This window comes from Carex rostrata, chromosome 7 (genome assembly GCF_964058835.1).
Source record: "Carex rostrata chromosome 7, lpCarRost1.2, whole genome shotgun sequence".
In the NCBI taxonomy this organism is placed as follows: domain Eukaryota; kingdom Viridiplantae; phylum Streptophyta; class Magnoliopsida; order Poales; family Cyperaceae; genus Carex; species Carex rostrata.
In genome coordinates this window covers 12,857,363-12,866,263 of record NC_135924.1, presented here as the reverse complement: position 1 = coordinate 12,866,263, position 8,901 = coordinate 12,857,363, and the positions used below count along the sequence as shown (strand labels likewise).

Below are 8,901 nucleotides of genomic sequence, written 5' to 3'. Positions count from 1 at the left end.
TGAAGGGTATTGTAAGACTATAAGAGAAGCCAAACTGAAATTGTAAGAAAACTTATGAATTAATACAAATTATGTAATTTGAATTATGTATTATAAGTGTTTTTTTTTAATTCTACTTGCTAGTATTCTTGTGATTTGCATTGGTTGGATCGTATCATTATTGGTACACCACATAAAATCAAAACACCACTGTCAATACATTTCCCCAAAATAACACAACAGAATCGCATATAATTGCAGAATAAAGCAGCTATATATAATTCACTAAAATTCTTTGTTTTGTCCCGTAACGACAAAAATCTGTGTTGATATTATATGAATAAATACTCTTTTCTATTTTTGTTTGAATGAAATAAAATATTTTGTGATTTTGTTTTAGCGTGAGATGACAGTCAAAATGACTGAATCAAATCTGATAATATGTACCGAATTTTAAACATGCGACTTCTTACAAAGATTTATTATAAACATGATTTTCTGAAAAAAGAAATACTTAAATGAGCACTGATAAATAAGAAGAAAAAAAATTAGCATTGATAAATAAGAGAAAAAGACTATATTTTACTAGGTACAATTGAATCGAACGGTTTAAAATTGGAATTTTTAACTTGACACGAATCTCAAAGCACAAATAATACTACCCCCTAACACCATCCCGAACACCCACCGGCTGAAATTAAATATGGGCCGTTCATTTCAATTGTGTTGAATCAGGTACCTGGGAGGATACGGATCCGGTAAACCCAGGATAATTAGGGTAACTAAGAGCTAGGCTTTCTTAATTAATTAATTTACATTTTCTTAATTTAGTGTTAATAATCTAATCTAGATATAAGTTAGTATTTTTATGGGAAAAAAAATTGAAGTTTTGTATGAAATAAATTCATAATGGCGATTTAGTGATGCCTTTAAAGAGCAACATTTCAAACCATACTTTTGAATGATCAAATTTGAAATGAAGAGATTTCATTCCCGGGGGCGCCACAAGTTAAATAACAAGAAATGTAAAGAAAGAAATTAAGTGGAGCATCAATCCCTTGTTATTAGTAAGTACTTGCGTAGTGCCACAGAAGAATCTCATTCAAATTTGTTTTTAGTGCACCTTTTTCTGATACATATGTGTCGGTTTTTGGTCAAATACAAATTTCCTGATATATACCTATATAGATTGACTAACATGTTTTAGTGTTACCGATTTAAATTTTAAAAAATGAATTCGAAACTTTGAACTAAATAGCTCAGTAAATTAGTTATATATTGAACTTGTAGAATACCAATTTTTACTATTTTTGAAAAAAAATTACTATTTTTTATAATTTATAAAAAATGACAAAAAATAATCTAAAATATCTCTCTCTCTCTCTATATATATATATATATATATATATATATATTTGCCTGGTATATCATTCTGTTACTACATTTTCCACCAAATGCAATTAATGTTAAAAAAAAACTATGCATTTTAGATGAAATATGTACCAACCAAGATCAATTTCAACCATAATATATATATATTCTTCAAAAACCAAAAGTAAATGACAAAAGTTGTATTCATGAGAGAGTAATTGATTGCTTGAAAGTTGAAACTAATCTCTAATGTAGCTTATACACAAAATTGAAATATCAACATTCAAATTACCAAGTAAACAAAACAAAATGAAATTCAAACAACACCACCAGTGCTAGAGTCTTCAGCATCATTTGATGATTTAACGGCCACATCAGCATTAGTCGATGTGCTCTCGCCGCATTTATGGCATCTAGAAGGAGGAGCAGGGATGACCGGCACGCTGCGGCAGGAAGGGCACGACGGGTGTGCCCCGAGCCATGTATCAATGCACGCAACATGAAACCCATGCCCGCAAGGTGGCAAAACCCGTATGCGTTCACCCTCTGCGAACTCGCCAAGACAAATTGCACACTCGCCGGATATGGCTGCGGCTTGATCGGTTTGGCATCCACTTGAGAAGGAAAGTGTGGGAAGGGACTGGAGAGATTTCTTATTGAGACCTTTCTGCTTGATGGGTTTTGTGGCAGATTGGTTTCTCCGAACAAAGGCACACCGAACGACGAGGGAGAGGCCGACGACACTGATTAGAGCGCATAGGAGAGCGGCGAGGATTACTACTATGTCAGAATCAATCGGGAGAGGCGACGGGGTTGGTGGGGCATTGGTGGATGTGTTAGAGAGAGATGTTGAAGTTGAGGTTGAGGTCTCTAAAAGGAGTCTCATTTTGGTGTGTTTTGTTTACTTTGTGTGTAAGAGAGAGATTTGGGGGTTTTGTGTTTGAGAGAGAGAGAGAAAGAGAAAGAGAGGTCAATTGGTTGGGTTATGGTCTTTGGAATTGGGGGCATTATATAGGGGAAGAGGAGCAGAGCAAATACAGAGAATGTTGTCAACTCTGGTCAAAAGGAGACTAAATTAATTAACTAAGTAATTAATTAATTAAAAACATTATCTAAGTAAGCGTGTATACTAATCTAGTATAGTAGTATACTTAAATAAATGTTAAACCCTTTAAGGATAGTTACCGTTGCAGCCGGTTATCTGACTCAACACAATTGAAATGGACGGCTCAGATTTAATTTTAGCCGGTGCCTACTCGGAATAGCGTAGGGAGCAGTATTATTTTTGCTTTGAGATTCGTGCAAAATAAAAATTCTAATTCCAGACCGTCCGATTTAATTGTACTCAGTCAGGTAACCTGAGGGGATGTGAATTCTTATCTCTGTTGAGGAAGCAAAGAGATTTGATGTCCGATCTAAACCGTTTGATTCGATTTAACCGTTTATAATAATTTAAATGGTGTACAAAAAATAATACGGATTGAACGGTTTAGATCAGACATCAGACCAAATTTAATCAGTCTTCTCCCCACCAAAGAATATATATAATTTTAATTGCACTTAGCTAATTTGTTAATAGAACATTACTGTTTGGCAGTTTATACTATTTTGAGTTGTTTTTTTACAAACAAGTCCTTTGTCCAAGTTATTATTTACATAATTTGTCCAATATTGTTTTTTTTTTCCTCTATTATTACTTTCGATTTCGCTATTTTAGTCGTTGCTTCAACCAATCAAAACTCAAGAGTTGCATTTGCAAATAAAATTTTCATTTTGTAATATAAAAATAAAAAATGGTGAACACGAGATTTATAATTGCAAATTTTGTAAAAAGAATCTCCCAAATATTGTTTGAATTTATTTTTTTTGTCTAGTTCTTGTATGCTATATTATCATTGTATAAATTTTTCCAAAGAAAATTAAATAATTCGCAAAACAAAAATTCTATTTAGTATTTATACAATTTCTCCTGATTAAAGACCAAGTTCTTTAGTAATCGAATTTATTTCAGATATCTGGTTTGCTCAACATAAATTTTGTAAATTGATTTTAGACTTTTATAATAATTTTAGATAAAAAAAGTCACTTCATTGATATTCCTATTTATATAAGAATTAATCTTTAGTTTAGTGACAAAAGACAATTATCTCCATGTGGGAGAGCAGGAGCAGATCCGCAGTGCTTATTCCTAGATTTTAAAAATTAAGTCTATAGCGTTGAATGTTAAACCTAAACCTATATATTTGTGAACTTTCGTCTACCCTAAAATTTAAATTTTAGTCTTTTACTTATCTAAAATTCAATTTTTAATTTTTTACATATCACAGATTTTTTTTTCCCTAATCCTAATTAATTGGCTAATTTCTAACTAAGCGCCCGCATAGAAGGTCACAGTTCAAAACCCAGATAAAGGTGTTCTAAAGGAATCTGTATCTGCTGCAGTCTCCTGCTATTTTTTTTCTCTCTATCTCTCTCTTTAAAGAAGAGGAGAGAGAAAGAGAATCATGTAAGAGAGAGAATAGCAGATAGAGAGCAGAGATTTGAAGAACACCGGATTCCATTCTGATCTAGAACCTCATCTCTCTCTCACACACAAAAAAAAAAAAAGATAGCTTCTTGCACGCAAGTGATGTTCAAATATTGACAATTGATGAGTGAGGTCACTGTCAAATTTATTCATTTTAAGTGGTTACTTTTAATTAGCTGCAACCTGTAAGTGTTTCTTGTGACTGACAAAAGTGATGTACTTTAGCAAAATACCTACATTCTTCCGTGCAAGCCATTTTCCTTGAAAATAACAGTACGAAAAAAGGTCTAACTTTATTATCATGGTCTTTTTCTGAGCATTTAATTATTTAGTAGAATAGGACAAAATTTTATAATAAAACATAATGTTATAATTATTTTAATCTCTAATATACCTTTATATTTTTTATGAAAAAAAATATAGGAATAAAAGTATATTTAAAAAAAATAAGTTTAATCTTCAGGCGTTTGTTCATATTAAGTAACACATCAAAGTATTAATATCTTATTTTGCAAATATTGATATATACACTGAAATATTTATATCTATGAGGTCAACTATTTTTGTTATTAAAAGATTGATGTAGGATATGAGGTCTCCATTACTTCATTAGAGAAAGGTTGACTCGAAGACCATTGGGGACTGAAAAAGGGGATTAATATATCAAATTACGCATGCAATTATTAATATCACTTTTAAGTATTAATATGTTATTTTTCAAGTATTTATACATGTGAATGTTGACGTGAGGACAAGTGCAGGAACTGAGAAAGGAGGGACCATAGTACAACCTTCCTCTACAGTAGTTGCAGAGATAGAGGGAGAACAGAAGTGTGGGGATGAATATAATTATTTTAAAATATATTAGTATTTTTTTATAAATATTTAATCAATTGGCATGGTTGTTAAATAGATTTATTTTAATAAAACTATAATCGTAATGATACTTAAATTGTACTGTTTTTTTCTAAAAGATGATCACAGTACGCAACACACGAGTCATTTTATATAATATTATATAATAGATACGCGTACCATACCATGTCATGACGTGTCAGCTCAAGATATGAAACTTTTACATCCTATTATATTATTAGTACTATACTTACTAAAAAAGTTGGTGTTTTATTTCATTAGACCTACATTGACACTGCGTTCACCGACTTTTAATGATTTAGATACTTAATTGCAACATTTATTAATTAGGCCTAAAAATCTACTTTTAGAAAAAAAAGCTATAGACAGGTATGAATGTGCCCCAATTTTTGTGAACATCAAAAATATTTTGACTTGCCTAACATGGTGAGTGACCTTGCTTTAATTTTGTACCTGCCTACGGTTTCTGGTTTCTGGTTTCTGGTTTTGAGTTAGGTACAAGGCATGCATGCCTTTTGAATTTCATGTCTTATCCTTTTATCTATATTATCTATTTATGAATAAAAATTTAATGCTCTTATCAAACTGTGGTTTCTATCTAGGTCAGTTAATCATAAAAAATGTTGTGTAGTTTTGATGTTCTTATCATAACAGACTTTAAATAAATCCAAATTGCTGACGCAGGAGAAAAAAGTTGCTTTTGTTCATATCTTTGACTAAGTCCATACTTAGCAAAATATATATAGAGAGAGATGGACTTGGGTGAGACGCGAAGTATACGCGTTTGGTGCTCCATGGTACATTTTAGTCATTTTGAAAATCCAAACAACCGATCCGAACCGCTCAACACGATCTCCATATTGAAATGTGCTTGGAGACCGAATTTTACATTTTTTGAAATTTTTTTACTATTTAATAAGCCACTTTGAAAATCGCTGATCCGGTGGTCCAGAAATTTTTACTGTTTTTTACTGTTCACCCGGATTTTCAGATTTTCAAAGTGGCTTAATAAATAGTAAAAAAATTCCAAAAAATGTAAAATTTGGTCTCCAACCACATTTACAAACGCGTGGTGCTCCACGTCTCACCCAAGTCCATCTCCCTCTCTCTCTCTCTCTATATATATATATTGAGATAAAAAGATAGAGATGATTTGTCCATAAATAATTCTATATTCAAATTTTGAACCCATGATATTTTACATAAAGTTATTGTACCAAATAAGCAAACACCATATTTCTGAAATATGAATCTTGAATTATATTTCTCAACAAACAAATATGTGTTGTTTGTGCGTTGTATGAAGCCAAATCAGCTCTGCCAATACTTTATTCCGTTATATTACAATATAATCTCACAAAGCTTAACAGAAATTAATATACTCCTTAAAAAAAAAAAAGGTTTTGCAGATGCAATCTGCAGAGACAAATTAGCAATAATCATTTGATTGACACTTTCGAGTACAGTACAGTACAGAGAGAACACCACTTTCACAGGATAGAATTTCAAAACAGGAAGCGCACACAAGCTAACTTTATCTTTGCACAGTTGTGGCACGCACCACTCACACAAATCATTGAAACAAAACCATCATACCACAAACGGACAAACCCAATTTCGGAATTGCAAATTTTGCAATGGAGAGTTCCAGTCTAGCACAAGTTGATACCTATCGAACCTATCCCGTTACGATCCATATCTTGATCGAAGATCTTTTTGAATGCAACTGAAACGAGAATACACAAAATTAGCAAGTGGGTTGAAGAACCACAAAAGCAGCGCCGAGAGGCTACTTCCCCTTTTAGATATCACAGTAGCACCTTATGCCTCTTGTGTGATTCTCTTCGGGAGCGAATTCAGAATTTCTATCAGGATAGGGTACTAACCGGACGCTACTTTTCTTTTTAGATGTCACAGTAGCGCCTTATGCCCCCTGTTGTATGATCCTCTAGAGAGGCGGATTCAGAATTTTTGTCAGAATAGGGCTCTAATCGGGTTTAAATAGATAACCGGATTAAAATCCATTAACTTATCGAGTACACAATTACAACTCAATCATTTTATTAAAAAAATTGTTATAATCATAAAATTGATTAACACAGTATTAAAATATTTTTTTCTAAACTAATTAAAAGTTCATTTGGCACAGTTTAAAATGGAATTTTTCTTAGCAAATTAGCAAATTGAAATAAAAGCTCAAGTCAGAAGTAGGCGCTACATCATATCAAGGGTAGACACACTGAACAATTAGTACTTAATTTGATCGAAAATAAAAATTCAAATTTAGGAGTAGACACTTGCCGAGTGCGTATCCTCTGAGATATCTCATATTTTGCGTGACCGACGTGTCCGGTGCCTATTCAGGGGGTGACGTAGGGGGCCAGTATTATTTGAGCTTTGAGATTCACGCATAACATATTGCAATGGTTGAGATTTTCCAAAAAGTCACGCAAAATATGAGGTATCTCAGAGGATGCGAATTCAGCACATGCCTATCCCAATTTCTTCTTGGGTCCATCATTGATCCTCTGTGGTCGATATATGTGGTCTATGGTGTAGCGAGTTGTTTTGGGAGGAACTTTTTATGTTGTTATGATAAAATTTGTAGTTTCCAGTTTGTGGATTTTGTTTATCTGACATGTAATATGGTGTGTTATATTTATGCCTGCCTCATGAAATCATACAGATACGGTGTTCCCTCTTCTATTTGTCTGCAATATTTCATCATTGCATGCCTTTGCAATATAGAAGAATGGTGTTTGTCTGAGCTGCAATTAATTGCTGTTTCGTCGCATTTAAAGTGGTAAACTCTCTATAATTTTAATTAGAATGTTATATAAATTTAAATTTTGTCTATAAATCATGTTTATATTGCGTAGTGTTACAAAATTGATGTAAGAAAATATAAAAGAGGAGGCATTTATGCATTCCCAAACTTTCCCATAGGCATAAAATACACAATATGCAATTGATAAACTTAATTATACAATTAAAAAATTAAAAAAAATTCTCCCTAATATTTTAACCAAACATCGGATCAATATTGCGACATTGTGATATATGAAATAAGAAAGATGTGGGTTATCATGATTTTGTGATTTTAAAGTTCAAACAGTCAATTCAAACTGTTTAACATAATATTCATATTAAATATGTGCAGGGGGGCATTTTTTTATCATTTTTTTAGAAATTTTGAAAATTACAGTTTTTTTAAAATAAAAATTCTAAAAAATTCTAAAAATAGTAGATAATTTTCAAAAATTATAAAATTTGATTTCCAGTCCATTTTAATATGAAAATCACATTGAACCGTTCAAATCAACTATTTAAACTTTAAAATCATAAAATATGAGTGAAAAGAAAAATATTGCAGAGAGAATTTCTGACTCTTGCTCTACTCTAAGAAGTAAAGGGAACGAAATCTGCTGTTATTCAATTTTGCTGCTCTCCGTGCTATCCTCTCTATCTCTCTTCTTTCTCTCTCTATCTTTTTCTTCCCCTCTCTCTCTTCCTCTTTTAAAGAGAGAGATAGACACATAAACGAAGAGTAGCAAGCTGCTATTCTTCTAAGAATAGCAGCAGATTCATATCCAAGTAAAGCAAGCATGGCCGAAACTTTAGATTTAGAACCATTGAACAGTACGGAAACCTTGCTTTCTTGGTAGGGTTACAATCGTTAAACTTTTTCCACTATACTTATCTCAAGATCATGCCAAAAGAACTTTGAAAAGGTGCTAATATTTCTTCCTTTTTTTCATCTTCCTACTCAGCATCAACCTTTTTATACAGTTATCTCTGTATATCTCTATCCTAGTTGTCAGTTGTGTGAGATATTTCCTTCATGGCCAATCAAAAGTCTTAAAAATTAATCAAGGCTTTTAACTAGGATTTTTTTCTCAGATAATTTGATTATTAGTATATAGTGCCGCTAATGATTAAGATTCGGTTCAAACTCGGCTCAGCTCCATGAGAGAAGCAAAATGATTCGGCTCTAACTCGGCTCGATTTTGAAAGAAAAAGCTCGGTTCGGCTTAACTCGGCTCACAAGCCGGCTCATATTTTTAAATTATTAACTAAATTTTGTCAAAAAGAACTTATTTAATTCATATAAATCTTGGCATTCGCATTATGTGGTTGGATTCGTGTAG

At 32.3% G+C, this 8,901-nt stretch overlaps 1 pseudogene; it reads right to left on the bottom strand.

Moving 5' to 3' along the window:
- Positions 1–1,516: 1,516 nt before the first annotated feature.
- LOC144556897 (RING-H2 finger protein ATL80 pseudogene) lies at positions 1,517–2,318 on the bottom strand (annotated as a pseudogene).
- Positions 2,319–8,901: the final 6,583 nt, after the last annotated feature.